The 16,549-nt window shown below is 36.7% G+C and overlaps 2 long non-coding RNA genes across 2 annotated transcripts; one reads left to right on the top strand and one right to left on the bottom strand.

Annotated features, from left to right (window-relative positions):
• Window positions 1-240: 240 nt before the first annotated feature.
• On the top strand, window positions 241-1,714 carry LOC122757358. The gene is made up of 2 exons (XR_006357372.1): window positions 241-362; window positions 533-1,714. It is a non-coding gene; the product is annotated as an uncharacterized LOC122757358 (long non-coding RNA).
• Window positions 1,715-6,900: 5,186 nt separating this feature from the next.
• LOC122757354 lies at window positions 6,901-16,072 on the bottom strand. Its single transcript, XR_006357362.1, has 2 exons — window positions 14,865-16,072; window positions 6,901-7,126 (listed from the first exon to the last, which is right to left on the bottom strand). It is a non-coding gene; the product is annotated as an uncharacterized LOC122757354 (long non-coding RNA).
• Window positions 16,073-16,549: the final 477 nt, after the last annotated feature.

The following is a 16,549-nucleotide window of genomic DNA, read 5'->3' as shown; positions in this document are numbered from 1 at the left end:
AAATAGAGACAGTACTCGAATAACCTGCGCGTTATCCGACACAAAGTAATAAATATGTCATCCCTTAGTTGCAGCGACCAATGCAGCGTCTAATATATGTAAATGTAACGTGAGCCTGGGCCCAAAGATTCAAAAAAAAGGGACACTTAAGTAAACATCTGGGCACTTGTTTGTGTGAGAAAATGCACCCTTCCAGTGACTGGAAGTAGTTTTAAGAGTCTCTGTTAGGTATATAAGAACTAGGATTTTAAGCAATAAAGAGTTCAGTTAAGATCTTGAATTCGGCAAATGTGGAGTGTTTTTCATTTTAACGCTCTAACATTTTGGTCCTTCGGCGTTCTCTGTGTTTTCCCCCACCCGTGGTAAGAGACACAGAGAAAGGAACCAGCGTCTTAATGCTGATAGTTTTAAAACTCAGCTTAAGACAAAATATAGTATATTACTCTGTTTTCCCCCGCCAGTGGTAAGAGACAGAGTATATACATATATAAACTAAAAGTGGTGCTCAAATTTAAAAAAAGAAAATTTGTAGTGCTGGTGGGTCTGCATTCCCAAAAAGGGACTAGACCAAATAAAAAAAAAAAAAAAATTTTTAAATCCGAAAAGTTCGGTTCTCTCGTGAAGTGCGGAGAGAGAAAAACAAAAAACAAAAACAAAAATTGAAGTGATTCTGTTCTCTCGCGTGAAGTGCGGAGACAGAAAAAATTAAAAAAAAAATAATAAATAAAAATCCGAAAAATTCGGTTCAAAAAAATAAAAAATCGAAGTAATTCTGTTCTCTCGCGCAAAGTGCGGAGAGGCAGAATACTACCAAAAGGTTTCTGTTCTCCATCCAAAAAGAGAGACAGAGTAAAACTACAGCGAAATTCGACGAAAGAAAGCGACTCATCAGAACCGTCAGTGGCCAACGGGAAGAGGAATATCACCAAGATCATCAGGCGCCCCCTTCAGAGAAGACTGGATCAACAGGAGGACAGCGCGGATAAGATAAAGATAAGTCGTAGTTTAATTTTTTTAATAAATATAAATAAAAATAAAAAGAATGCTGTCAGAAAAAGTGATAAAGCTCTTGAAAATGCAATCGGACTTAGTGTCCAGATTGAAAAAACTAGACTCATCTGAAGAAATTAGGCCACCGAGCGAAATTTTAGGAGAGTTAGAAAAAAATAAAAGAAGAATTAGAAAATAATCATACCTTATTGTTAAAAGTAGGGGTAATAGACCATGCATACTTTAACAATAAGGAATTTGATAAAGCGATGAAAAGCATACAAGATTTGAAATTAGAAATTATGAGGGCTGAGAAAGAAGAAGATAAAGATGTGAAGCATGTTAGAGCAGTCACAGTTCACAAAAGCTCTGAAGAAGAAGTAGAGTTTGAAAGCAAAGTCGAACAGTTAAAACTATATTTAGTAGAAGTATATGAGGACATTGCAAAAGGAAACGTAGGAATCTTCGAGATTCGAAAGAATAAAATTAAATATTTATGGAATAAAGTTTCAAAGCTAGTTCAGGAGCTAAGAAATAAATATGTGTCAAACAAAATGTTTGACGAAGAGGTTAATGAATTAGATTTTGATGTGCAAAATGCAATCAGTGCGTTAGAAGCCAAAAAAGGCACCCCAATTCAACCCATAATCCACGAAAAAATGGATAACCTTCCGGGTCTACCAAAAATTCAAGTCCCAATATTTTTTGGAGATGTCAAAGATTGGGATTTATTCGCTGAATTATTTTGCGACCTTATTGATGGAAGAGAAGATTTAACTCCTTCTATCAAATTCAGTTACTTAAAATCCTCATTACGAGGAGAAGCAAAGAGCATGGTTGCTCATTTATTAACGGGGTCCGCAGATAATTATTCTACCGCTTGGGAATTACTTACCAAGCGATATGAAAATAAAAGGAAAATTTTTTCGGAACAATTGAACCGAATAATGGACCTTCCAAATTTAAATATTGACTCATCCAAAAGTATCAATTATTTTATTGATACAATTAATGAGTCAATACATATAATTAAAAGTAAGGCTCAACTTTCAGAAGAAGTTGATAAAATCTTTGCACACATAATACTAAGAAAATTTAGTAAAGAGGCACTTCAATTATACGAAAGCCAAATAAAAAAGACAAAAGAAATACAATTACTGACTGACGTAATGGACTACTTAGATCAGCGACATTGTTCATTATCCACTTCAAATAAGGAGGAAAAGAAAATTCACTCTGGTTACAATTGTCCTATATGCAAAGTAGTAGGTCATAGTACCACGCAATGCACGAAATTTAAGGCAATGGTCCCAAGAGAAAGATTGGATGCTGCAAGAAAGATACAGTTATGTTTGAGGTGTTTAAGACACACGAATACTAATAGGTGTACAAGTAGCATGAATTGTTACTTTTGTAAGAAGCCTCATCATACAATGTTACATAGAAATACAGAAAAAGTTAATACAGTAGTAACAAATGAAGAGGCCTTATTAGCCACAGCGATAATTAAAGTTAAAGCAATAAAGGGGAATTATATCAACTTAAGAGCCTTAATAGATAGTGGATCTCAAAAAACAATTATATCTGAGGAGGCCGCACAGTTGCTAAATTTACCCAGAATCAGAAATGAGACAGAAATAAGTGGTGTCTCATCAGAAAATACTTGTAGGTCGAAACACAAAGTTAAGCTAATAATAAAACCTAGAGAACCAAATAAAGAACAGTTTAGGGTTGAGGCCATCATATTATCAAAGTTAATGAAAGCTCTCCCAGTTAGTAAAGCAAATATAGACATGGCTCAATGGCACAATTTCACTTTAGCTGATCCACAATTTTATAAACCAGGTCGTGTAGACATAATAATAGGTGCAGACTTATATCCACACGTACTAAAAGATGGGATAGTAAAGATAGATGGATTACGTGGGCAAAAAATGTATAAAGGGTACATAGCATTATTTGTGTGCATGGCAACAAAAGCTATACACTTAGAAGCAGTTAGTGACTTAACGTCAGATGCATTTTTAGCGGCAATGAGAAGATTTATTGCAAGGAGAGGAAAATGCTTAAACATATATTCTGATAACGGTACAAATTTTGTAGGAGCAGCTAAAAAACTAGAAAAAGAATTTAAGAAAACAATTCAAGAAAATACAAAAATTTCTTCAACGTTAGAAAAAGAACAAATAAAGTGGCATTTTATCCCGGCGGCAAGCCCTCACTTTGGAGGAATCTGGGAAGCGGGAGTAAAATCAGTAAAATATCATTTAAAAAGAGTAATAGGAGATAGCAATTTAACCTTTGAAGAAATGACGACACTATTATGTCAAATTGAAGCAGTCTTAAACTCCAGACCTCTATACACTACAGGGGATGATATCGATAATATCGAAGTACTAACTCCAGGACATTTTTTAATAGGTAGACCCACAGTAAGTGAAGTGGAGTCAACAGGAGAAGAAAAAATAGGAAACCTAGATAGATGGAAACTGATCCAAAAAATGAGGAGAGATTTTTGGAATAAGTGGAAAAATGACTATTTATATACCCTTCAGCAAAGAAATAAATGGAAAAAAGAGATGCCAAATTTAGAAGAAGGGCAAATAGTATTAATAAAGGATGAAAATTGTCACCCTGCTAGATGGCCACTAGGGATAATAAAAGAAGTTCACAAAGGCCAAGACAATAAAGTTAGAGTCGTAAAAGTTAAATCTCAAGAAGGGTTAGTTACACGACCAATCAATAAAGTATGTCAGCTAGGTGAATTAAAAAATGAAGACTCAGACCTAAGAAGCACAAGACAATCTAGCAGAGGGAAAGGAGGATCAAGACTAAAAGTACTAATGGCAATGCTAGTCTTAGCTCTCTTCTGTCAGGTATCAAGTGCAGAAGTAACGAAAAGCGATAAGATAACAATTTCAAAATTAGGTAACAACTCAGCAATCTATTTAGATCCAATGGGTGAAGTAGAAATAGTAACCTCATCATGGGATCTAATTATTTACTATAACCTAGATTCATATTTTGACATGTTAAAGAAAGGGAGTGAATTAGAAGGGAAAATGAGAGCAGTGTGTACGAAACTACAGAGTTTCGAGGACCAATGTAATATAATACTAAATAATACAAAAAGACGAATAGCAGAATTAGAAGATAATAACAAACTATTTATACTACAAAATAAACCAAGAACCAAACGTGCACCTTTCGAATTCATGGGCTCATTATATCACTTGCTATTTGGGATAATGGATGCAGACGATCGAGAACAAATGGAAGAAAACATGGTCAGTTTATTAGACAACCAACATAACATAAAAAAATTGAGTGAGAAACAGACATCAATAATAGATTCCACAGCAAATATACTCAAAAGAACCACTGAGGAAATCAATATTCATTTCAATGACATGAATATACGTATAGACAATATGACAGAATTGCTAAAAGAATCGTATTATGTGTATAAGGAAGCAATTAATTTCTTTATGATAACAAATCAATTAAATGCCTTAATTGAAGAATGTGACAAGATTCAAACAGGGGTAATAAATATGCTAATTGATATAAATCATAGCAGATTAAGCCCGGTTATATTGAAGCCTTACCAATTTGGGGAAGAAATAGCCAAGATAAAAGAAAGTTTGTCCGAGAATTTAGTCTTACCAGGGAAAAGGACAGGTACAGAACTAAAAGAAATATATCAATTACTTACAACGAAAGGAACCTTTATAGACAACAAAATAATAGTTAACGCCAAGATTCCGCTATTCAGCAGATACCCATCTCATTTATATAAGGTTATCCCAATACCAGTCTACAATGACGACCAAATGATAATGGTACACCAAAGAACAGAATATTTAGTGTATAACTTCGAAATTGATTCTTACCACTTAATGGCCGAAGCCACATTAAATAAATGCAAAAAATGGCAACCAAACAAGCTCATATGTGAAGGTAACTGGCCCTGGGATAATGCCAACGATAACAGCTGCGAAATATCACCATTCAAGCCAAACCGACCGGCGAACTGTATCTATCAAACATTAGTTCATTCAAAAACATACTGGGTTGAATTGGAAGGTAAAAGTAGGTGGTTATTTAAAGTACCGATTAATGAAAAGCTAAGCGTACGATGCAAGGGAGCACAGCAAGAACTAATAGAATTACCAGAACAGGGTGTGTTGAAAATGAAATCAGATTGCACAGCTCGATCAGGAGATAAGACCATAATAGCTCATAATAATGATATTCACACTGAAAAATACGAGAAAATCGCACCCTCATACGTAGGAAAGATTGTTGACGTTCCAAAAATAGTTTGGAACCCATTAGCACTATCAAGAATAAATCATACGAAAGAAATTGAGCATTTACAAATAGCAATACAGCAAATGAAGGAGAGCCATATAGAATTAAAAGGGCTCCATTTTCATCACATATCAGGTCATGCTTCTATGTTAATAAGTATTTTGATTGCATTAATATTAATCATATATACAATAAGAAAATGTAATGTAAAGAGGCGATTAAAAGCTATAACATTTCCTGGTCCCATATAATTTGAAATATAAAAAATATACAGAAAAATACTCGATAACCTGCGCGTTATCCGACAAAAAAAAATTTATTCGATAACCTGCGCGTTATCAAACTAATATTAAAATGAAAACAAAAAAGCAAATATATTTTTGGCCCCTCTGGCAGAATGTTTGAAAACATGCGAATACTGGATGACCTGCGAGTCATCGAACAAAAAATAAAAATTTTTACAACCACAACATTTTTGGGCCCCTGGCAGAATGTTCAAACATGAACATACATAATAATAAAAATAGAGACAGTACTCGAATAACCTGCGCGTTATCCGACACAAAGTAATAAATATGTCATCCCTTAGTTGCAGCGACCAATGCAGCGTCTAATATATGTAAATGTAACGTGAGCCTGGGCCCAAAGATTCAAAAAAAAGGGACACTTAAGTAAACATCTGGGCACTTGTTTGTGTGAGAAAATGCACCCTTCCAGTGACTGGAAGTAGTTTTAAGAGTCTCTGTTAGGTATATAAGAACTAGGATTTTAAGCAATAAAGAGTTCAGTTAAGATCTTGAATTCGGCAAATGTGGAGTGTTTTTCATTTTAACGCTCTAACACTTGTTCTACAGTGCACCTAATGAACCTAATAGTGACCAAGCAGTGTTGCAAAACGCAGTGATAAACAATGGCATTCAATTGTGGTGACAAATGTGATAGGAAGTGGTTTTATAACAATCTTATTGAATGTTTAATTATATTATTATTATTATTATTATTATTAATGTGTTTTTTTTTTTTCGAAATTATTTAGTACTTTACTTTACTTTATTTATTTATTTTTGTGACACATTTAAAAAAAAACAAACAACTTACATAAAAATCTTTGTAAAACAAATAATAAATGTCATCATCAAGATTGTTGTTGTTGCTGCTGTTGTTGTTGTTGTTGTTGATGATGCTGCTGTGCTGCAGTTGTTGATGCGTGCTGCTGCTGTTGTTGTTGTTATTATTATTACTATTAATGTTGTTGTTGTTGTTATTATTATTATTATTGTTATTGTTATAGCTGTAGCAATTGTTGTTGTTGTTGCTGTAGCTGCTATAGTTGTTGCAACTGTTGCTGTTGCTGCTTAATTGTTGCAGTTGTTGCTGTTGTTGTTGCTGCTGCAAGTGCAACACTGGCTGTTGTTGCAGTTGTTGCTGTTGCGCGACAGTCGCAAATGTTAGCTGTTGTGGTGGTTGTTGTTGTTGTTGTTGCTGCTGCTGCTGCTGCTGCTGTTGCTGCTGCTGTTGCAATTGATGATGATGCTGCTGCGGTTGCTGATGATGAAGCGATGGCTGATGCTGATGCTGATGCTGGTAATGTTGTTGATAGCTTTGCGCTTGCAATTGCCAATTTTGCATTGCACATGTATATTATATATACATACATAGGCGTCTGTATTTCTTTGTGCATGCGTATGTATTTCTGTGCGCTATATATGTATATTCGTATGCAACTGGATGTGTGTGCATATACATATAAATACATATACATATGGAGATTATTATTGGGGAAGAACAATTTCTTTGCGCCAACAATTAGTTGAGTGAGACACTGCACAGTAAAAAAAAATTCGTATTCATTAATATTTTAATTTCGCTTTAATTTTGAATTTATTTTTTATATTTTTTGATTTTTATTTTGTAAATAGAAAAAAAAAAAACACACACACAGACACAAGCGCACGCACGAACTTTAACGTAAACAATAAATAAATTACACTTTTTTCTCTTTTTTTTTTTTGTTCTAGTTTTATTACACACACGTTCGCACTCACTCACACTCGCTCGCGCTCTCCGTCGCTCTGCCCCACTCTCTCGTTCGCTCACTCTCTTTCTCTCTTGAAAATTTTTCGCAATATTTGTTTTGCACGCACTTTTTTGTTGCTGTTGTTGTTGTTGTTGCCTTTTCTGTTATATTAATTTCAAGTACTGCCTTTGTTTTTCACTCACTTTGTTTTTTATATAGTATTTTTTTTATTATTATTTTTATTTTTATTATTCTTTTTATGCAGTGAATTTTTTATTTTGAAGCTTGGTTTGCTTAGACTTGAAATGAGCTCAAGGTAAAAATGTTGTATCAACGACCGAAACGCGACGATGTTAACGGCGACAACAACGATGTTAACGGCGATGACGATGGCCACAGCGACAGCGACGGCAACGGCGACGCTACCGATAACTGCGACGTTAACTGCGACGCTGAGCAGCTGCAGCTGATGGACTCTGTTATAATTTGTTGATCTCTCGCACTCGCACACACACGCAACTGACGCACGCAGGCACTCACTGACACACACACACACTCACACGCACGCACGCACATATGTATTTGTGCATGCAGAAAGAAGGCTGCAAGTCCCATTGGGCTGTGTTAGCGCGCCCTTAAATTACTCTTTGATATTCAACTTTTTGACACGCTCGCACACACAGAAAAAAAAAACGACAAAAATCATTGCCTAGGCACACTGCAAAAATAAATTGCTATTGAATAAAATAAAGTGAAAAAAAAAAAAAATAGAACAGTAAACAAAAGAATGCATACACATCTACATACATACATACGTACATATGTATATATGTATAGGCATGCATTTATATATGTATAGGCGCATACATTTATAGCTGTATTACAATTAAATTGCCGCAAACAAAAATCGCGCGTTGTTGTTATTGTGTTTGTTATTTTGACTGAATTCAAGCAGCCGACGACGAATGTGTCGCCTCGCAACTGTCGATGACGACGCCACGACGACGTCGACAATAGCAGCAGCCGTAGCAGCTGGCGGCAAGCATGCATGCACACACACAACACACACACACATACGCACGCAGCGTGCAGGCGTTTCGAGAGAGTGCGAGAGAAGCGACGCAAGAGAGCACACAGGGCGCTTGTTGTTGCTGTTGTTATTGCCGGTGTATGTTTAATGCTGCTATTCTGCCAGCGTGTTTTTGCCACAGCTCTTTCCCCGTCCCCTCTGACTTTACACTTGCTTTTGCTTTAGCTGTTGTATTTGATTTTGATTTTGTTTCTGATTTTGCGGCTATTATACATCGCATTGTCATTGTCTCAATTTGACCCTGTATATGCAATACTTAAATACATACATATATATACGTGCACACGCACTCAAACACTCACACACAGACAGACACTGGCACATGAGAGCACTGAGTGGTACAACACTAACAACGCAATAACAAAAATAGTCTAACTGTTCTTATTGTCGTTGAGAAAGCGGAAATAAGCAAAGCACAAATTGCAACTAGCCATACGCCAGCCCGAGGCATTCGAGCGCACAGTGGGGCGTTATATGGAATTTTTATAGACAAACAATGATAACACACAGACACAAGTATATACATATGTATGTATGTATCTATGTATGTTAGATATTTGAGTGAAATTTGAATAAAGAAGAATTTTAAACTATTTCAATCTAGCTTTAGCTCTGTAAAAATTTTGTGGGAATTTCTTATCATATATTTAGTTTGATTATTATTATATTTTTGTTTAGTTCGACTTTTGTAATTTCAATTTGATCAGTTTTGATGTACTATTTAATATAGTGTTATAGAGGTATAGTTATAGGTGTATATAAAATATCAAATATGTACTATATAGTCTGCATATCGGACTACTATGCCTTCAATATTTGTTATATTTAGAGTATATTATATAGTATGTACATCGCACTAATATACCATATATATTGCTATATTTATCATATATGTGTATTATATATAAGACTCTAATGTATATATTAAGAGGAAAGCATTAACACTTGTACAGTTATTTCTTTAGATGGCACCGCCATAGAGCTTTGCTCCGAAATATCTACAAAATCTGATTCGTAACTTCTATTGGTTCTATTTGTCGCACAGGTATATACATACATGCATATGTATGTGTGTATGTGTGTATGTGCTTGTATTTGGGTAAGTATAATGTATAATGAATTGTTTAACTGTTGCCATGAACAGCAGCAACAACAACAAATTGTAGCTAAACTTTGGACAGATGAAGCTCCAATAGCTGTATATATGTATATGTAGGTATGTAAACACATACATACATAATATTTATATATGTATGCCTGTTTATACATGTGCAGTGTGTGTCGTCAGTGCTTTTGCCGTATCTGTAGGCACAACAACAAAACAAAAGCACTTGGCATGCTCGCCTTTAGTACATAATGTATCTGTATCTAAGCAAGCGAGAGCTCTGGGCCAGGCAGCCAAGGCAGGCAGTCCCGACCAGGCCAAGCTAAAAAGTAAATGCTTCTCTTTTGTTGTTGTTGTTGTGTGTTTTTTTTTTTTTTTTTTTTTTTTAACCGGTTGAAGTCATATTTGCCACCGTGGAAGCAGTAGAAGTAGTAACAGACGAAGAATATGAAGCAGTAGAAGACCAAGAAGAGGCAACAACACTCGCTTGTCCGCTGTGGACGCCAGAGATATTGAGAGATTGAGACATTGAGACATTGACTTCCAATGGCAAATACGCAAAATACGCTTCTTTAGCTGCTATTTCTGCTATTCTCTTAACTAAGCCATAAGCTATACGAAATAAGAGACATATGCACAGATGGGGACAGAGAGCGCAGACCACTTGAAAGTATCTAAAAGTTTCAGTAAACTCGAGATACAAAAAACTCATGATTTTTAGTGTTTAACCAAGAAGACTATGGGAAACAATACCATTATATACACATATGTATCTACATAATTGAGTTGAATATTCATTAAAAAAAAAAACTCTTTTTATCGTTGTCATATATCGATAAATATCTTATAATAACGGTAGTATTTCACTGTCATACAAAATCTTTACAAACATATAAAAGAGCTAACAATCATTCAACGCTCACGACAATCTATTGATATAAATGTATAAACATACATTATAACAGATGCAATTGTTTCCAAGCTAATCGATAACGATACATGATTCATAAAGGCAAATCGACAGCTTTAGGCTTTCAATATGGCCTTTGCTTAAAAATAAAATCGAAATATCGATCAACTAACGATAGACATGCTAAATCAATGCGAATCGATATCTTTGTATGTAATATACTATATAAAAAATAACGATATTCAGCTAATATTGACACGATATTTTGAACTAATATATCATCTCATATGACGCTAAAGGAAAAATCGATCTTCAATTATCTATAAGCTATCGATATAATATTAATACTTATGTCACACATACAAAAGCTTAGCTTTACCTTTACCAAATTGATCAACAATTACCGCTAGGCTTTCGATACATATGCAACATCAATCATCGATTGCACACAGATGAGTGTCTCTGGCGCCAATCGATATCGATAGTCAATGCGATTGCTTTGACGCTAATCTATTGAAGCTTGTTATCTAAATACATTAATTGATTCGACTTTTAGCTCGAGATACTTATGTATATATATATATATAGGCGTGTACATACAAGATACGTATATATGTATGTATATACATATTGTTTATATATTGTACAATGTCATATAGGTCTGTCTATCTTTGCCTTCCATGCCGCTCTTTTGCTTACAAACTCTAGTTCTAACAATCCCCCCTCGCTCTTCCTCACACTCACTCACTCTTTCTCTCTCTCTCTCTCTCTCTCTCTATGTATCTCTTTCTTTCTAGCTTCAATAAGCAGCGGAAAAAATAACACACACACACATACAAAGCGAAAAAAAATTATGTATACACACGCCAATCGGTTTATATCTGAGATAATATGTAGCTACATATATATGAGTGTCTGTATCTATGTGTGTGTGTGTGTGTGTGTGAAAGGCAACAACGGGGCCAAGCAAAGCGACAAACATTGGGTAGGACGACGACTGGTCGATTAAACCGAGAGCCTGAACTGCCTGAACTGCCTTCACTTGTGCAAGGGACGTCGCGCCACAGGACTGTGGCTGCAAGGGGGGGTGGAGTGAGGGGGGGGGTAGGTTGGCGAGGGCTGTTACCTCATGCCACTCCCCACTCTGCCCCTATTCACTTTGTGCCAACCTCGCGCACACAAAACGGCTCTTTGATAATTTCTCGCTCATTTTCTGACTCGTCGTGAGTGCAGAAGCATCTTCTTCTTCTTCTTCTTCTTCTGCTGCTGCTGCTGCTTCTTGTTCTTCGCCCAGTGCCCACCTGCCCCCCTGAGCCCCTATGCTTTCAGCTCAGCCCACCCATATATAGTACCTCTGTCTGTGTGTGTGTATCTGTTAAATCTCGTATTAATTCTAATAAGAGAGAAAAGTATCTGCATTGATGCTGATGCTGATGCTGATGCTGATGCTGCTGACATCTTTCATAGGCACAGTGAGCAACGAGATGACTCCGCACCGTGTTACAACATGAGACACTCTCTAGATGAGACACCAACTGAAGTCCAATTGAAATCCAGCTAAACTCCAATTTGACAAATGGGTCGCATAAAAGCGTTTAACTTGATTCCAATTAGATTCCAATTAGAATTAGTCAACAAACTGAAATGTGCCTTAATTTTTTTATTTTTTGGTCTCACACTTAGTCAGCGACTACTGTAGTTGCAGCTCCGTTAGTTGATACTACATTTGGCTGATATTTTGGCCACATTCCATATGAATTGATATGGGCCAGGTATGCGGGCGTATACTATGTATCCATCAGATACATAGCAGATACGATATGGTACGGCACGGTACGATACGATATCAACAAATTCTTAACGGCAAGGCAACAAGCACCGTTATCTCAATTGCGGTTTTATGCAAGAAGCAAACAAATACGTGATTTGTGGTACATCAAAGACTGAAAAGTAGATATGCCTAAAATACGTACATATACATATATATATGTATATTATAGGTATATGAATATATATATATGTATATACATTAACACACATACATATATACACTCACCCATACATACAATTTTGCAAATGTTTCTCAAGTTTGCTAAGTACATAATAACATCTACTATATACATTAATATATATATATATTATAATATATGCTCATACATACACACATATATAGAGCCAAATAAGAGCATAAAGAATAAGCGACAAGACACACAACAAAAAGAAATAAACTCAACATAAAGCAGAGCCCAAAAAAGAGCAAAGCTTGTAAAACACAAAATACTCGAGCGTATTTAATGAGATTTTTGTGTAATACCCTAGCTAATATGCTAGAATGGGTATGCACAATTAATGCCCATGGGCATTTTCCGAAGTAATTGCAAAACAATATTACGAATCTATGCCACAAGATACCCTGTATGAATGCAACTCTTTATAAATTATAGATACGCATATACAATATATTATATAATATATAGAGCCTTATTTTCAACAACTTTAATAAGTTGTTTAAGAAAACAATCTCATTAAATTACATTTCATATTCAATTATATACATGCATGACGAGTTTTGGACCAATCAAGGCTTATGTATATATTTTGATACCCTGTAAAAATGTATGTAACGAGCAGAGGGAGGCGAGGCAGACCCCGTAAGAGAAGGTTAGTATGATTGGAATATCGCTTTTTTACAAGTTTGGGCTTTTGGCACAATTCCTACAATAGGAATAAGATATCTTAACGCAAGTACCCTAAAATATAACAAAGCAAACTTATAAAGAACTTAAGTTTGAAACTAATACTGAATTCCATCTTTTTTATATATATATATAAATTCCTATGAATATTGGCATATGTTTTAGGCGCTAGGGAAGGAGAATTCTACAAACTAAATACATCATGAGATACGTATATGTAGGCATATACATACATACATATAAACAAACATATGAACATATATTTAAAAAATCAAGCAATACAATTTTATTTCCATATGACATTTCTGGCTCAAAAATTGAGATAATGAGAAATGTTTCTTTTGAAACGACGTGTTTTCTTAATGACTTTCTTGTAATTATCTAAAGCTCAATCATCTAAACATGATGAAAATCACAATCTTCAGATTGTGAATATATATATTAAGTAAATATATACTACATTATTTTAAGCAACAACTAATTTATCAACTGCCTGTTGATTATACCATACTTTTAGTACGCTACAGGGTATTATAGACAGCGGCAATTAATTGAAGCTCAACCATGAACAATTTAATAGATCATGTTGAGCAGTGTAAAGAGAGAACACCCTGTATTAGCAAATGCCTGAATATCTATGGGTTGACTTTTGGAATCATCAGTGAAAACATTTTAGTGCTTGTTAATTAAAATCAAAAATGTTTGCTTTATTCACAAATACATATGTATGTATGTATATGTATGTGTGTACGTATGCCACTTTGTACATATGTATGTGAGTAAATATATACACAAGTTTGGCCTAGCACACACAAACACACACACCCACACCTATGTACACGCACATTTAATAAAGTGAAACAGCAACAACAACAGATTTTTTTTTTTTTTTTTTGCAATTGGGATTCAGAAGCATCAAACAAAAATTTGGCCCACATTTTTGCGCATCCATTTTGCTCAGTTGTTCTGCACAAATGTTCTTTCCAGTTAGAGTTGGTGGGTTTTTACATACATATGTTTATATACACCACACAGACAAAAACACACCACACACCACATACCCCACTCTGCCGCCCTACCTATCACTCTACACCTTATATCCCTTGCCAAACGTCACTGTGTGGCAATATATTTTTTTTCTTTCCTCATTGCCTTTTGCTTTGTTTTGTTCAGTTCAGTTCAATTTTCGTTCTCGCTCTCGCTCTGGCTCTTGCTCGTGCTCTGGCTCTGGCTCTGGCTCTTGCTCTCACTTTGCCCGTTCGCGCTTTGAGCTGCTGCTGCCTCTCGACAGAGCGCTTATTGTGTATATATATATATATAAATGTGTGTGTGTGTGTGTGTGTGCTTTCCGCACCTCATCATTTGCTCTCGCCGCACATTGCTCTCTGTCTTGCTCGTTCTCTGCATTTTGGCACTGGCAGTTCGAGTCGTTCAAATTGTTTAAAGTTTAAACAAAATGCATTGCACAGGAAAAAAAAACACACACACATACATATAAGAAGAGTATGCACCCACACACACACACACGCTCACTCCTACTGCATGCACTATCTCTCTATATTTTTATACTCTCGCACTCAGCGTTGATTCTATTGTGCTTGCTCTCTGTAACGGCACAATACACAAATATTAAAGGAGAAAAAAAAAGCACACACAACAACAACAACAACGACGACATTTTGTGAGCAGAATTAACGCGGATAACAAAACTAAAAACAACGAAAAAATTGGTTTTTCGTTACCGTTTTGATTTTGATGGCGTTTGAATTGCGACTGAAACTGAATGATGCTGTTGCTGCCTCTAGCTCAGCTGCGGCCTGTGCTGGCTGCTGCTGCTGTTGCTGCTGCTACTGCTGCTGCTGCGGCGGCTGCGGCTGCCTGACGTCGCTTTGCATTCAGCAACGACGGCGACGTCAGCAAACGCAGCGGGCAGCAAAGAAAACGGCAAACGCCAACAGCAACAGCAACAGCAACTGGACTGGGCGTGGGCAGGGTACACAAACAGCAGGCTGCGTGGCACCTCCTAGATGAGCGGGTACAGTGGGGCAAACACTGAGTTTGAGTTAGGCAGGGCGTCTCTCTCGCCTAGCCGCATTTTCAATTTAAACGCGTGCACACACACACACACACACACACACACAAACACAGAGAGACACACGCATACCCTTCACACACACACACATACACACGGGTGCACGCAGCAGCAGCGACGTCAGCGTCGACAGCGCTTTTGCCAACATAGCTAAGAGTTCCCAATGCGTAGACGTCGACGCGCAGATTTTTTATTTTACGTTGTAGGTCCAAGCCAGCCAGTCAGCCAACAACTACACTACTGAACACAGCCTACCCTGCCCACACCCCTGCCCACTCCCCTCCACCATCACATGCCCGCCTGCCAAAGCCCCCACCATCACTCCCTCTCTCACTCTCACATACAATACGCTATCCAAGCAACCAATACACCATCCATCCATAGCATGTTGCAGGCAGCAGCAGCAGGCAGCAGGCAGCAGCAGCAGGCAGGCAGGTCGCAACTCAATCGCACAGCGCGTCGCGGCGTCATCGTGGTTAGAACTCGTGTACCGAGCCGCACCTTGCCCCGCCACGCCCCTCCCGTATCCTACTCAACCCTCACCAACAATCACTCGTTATACACACTACTCCTAAAATATATATATATGTACACACACACGCACACACACACACCTTGATGGGGAAGGTGGCAACAATTGCGTTGCAACGTCGCCAACCAAAACTATTCGAAGCACCAATTTCGTGGCGCATCTTCGCTTGGCATTTACCTAACTATGCGAGCCCCAATTGCACTTTGCCAACTATCCAAATTAATCGACAAGAAGTACCGTTAGCCTAGACACAAGTACTTCAAGGGCGAAGTAGTCGAAGTCGAAGAAGTAGAAGTAGAAGTAGAAGTGGAAGTAGAAGTAGAAGTAGAAGTAGAAGTAGAAGTAGAAGTAGAAGTAGAAGTAGAAGTAGAAGTAGAAGTAGAAGTAGAAGTAGAAGTAGAAGTAGAAGTAGAAGTAGAAGTAGAAGTGAAGTAGGAAGTAGAAGTAGAAGTAGAAGTAGAAGTAGAAGTAGAAGTAGAAGTAGAAGTGAAGCAGAAGTAGAAGTGAAGTAGAAGTAGAAGTGAAGCAGAAGCAGTGAGTGAGTAGAAGTGAAGAAGTGGAGAAGAGTGAAGTAGAAGTAGTGAAGTGAAGTGAAGTGGGGAAGTGGAAGTGAGAAGTAGAAGAGAAGTGGGGTGAGAAGTGGGAGAAGTAGAAGTAGAAGTAGAAGTAGAAGTAGAAGTAGAAGTAGAAGTAGAAGTAGAAGTAGAAGTAGAAGTAGAAGTAGAAGTAGAATATATGGATATATATAAGTAGTATAAGAGTAGGTTTATTAAATATGTATTAGGAAAATTCTTATTATCCCA

This window comes from Drosophila mojavensis, unplaced genomic scaffold (genome assembly GCF_018153725.1).
Source record: "Drosophila mojavensis isolate 15081-1352.22 unplaced genomic scaffold, ASM1815372v1 contig_136, whole genome shotgun sequence".
Lineage (NCBI taxonomy): Eukaryota > Metazoa > Arthropoda > Insecta > Diptera > Drosophilidae > Drosophila > Drosophila mojavensis.
This window is presented reverse-complemented; position numbering and strand designations above follow the sequence as displayed.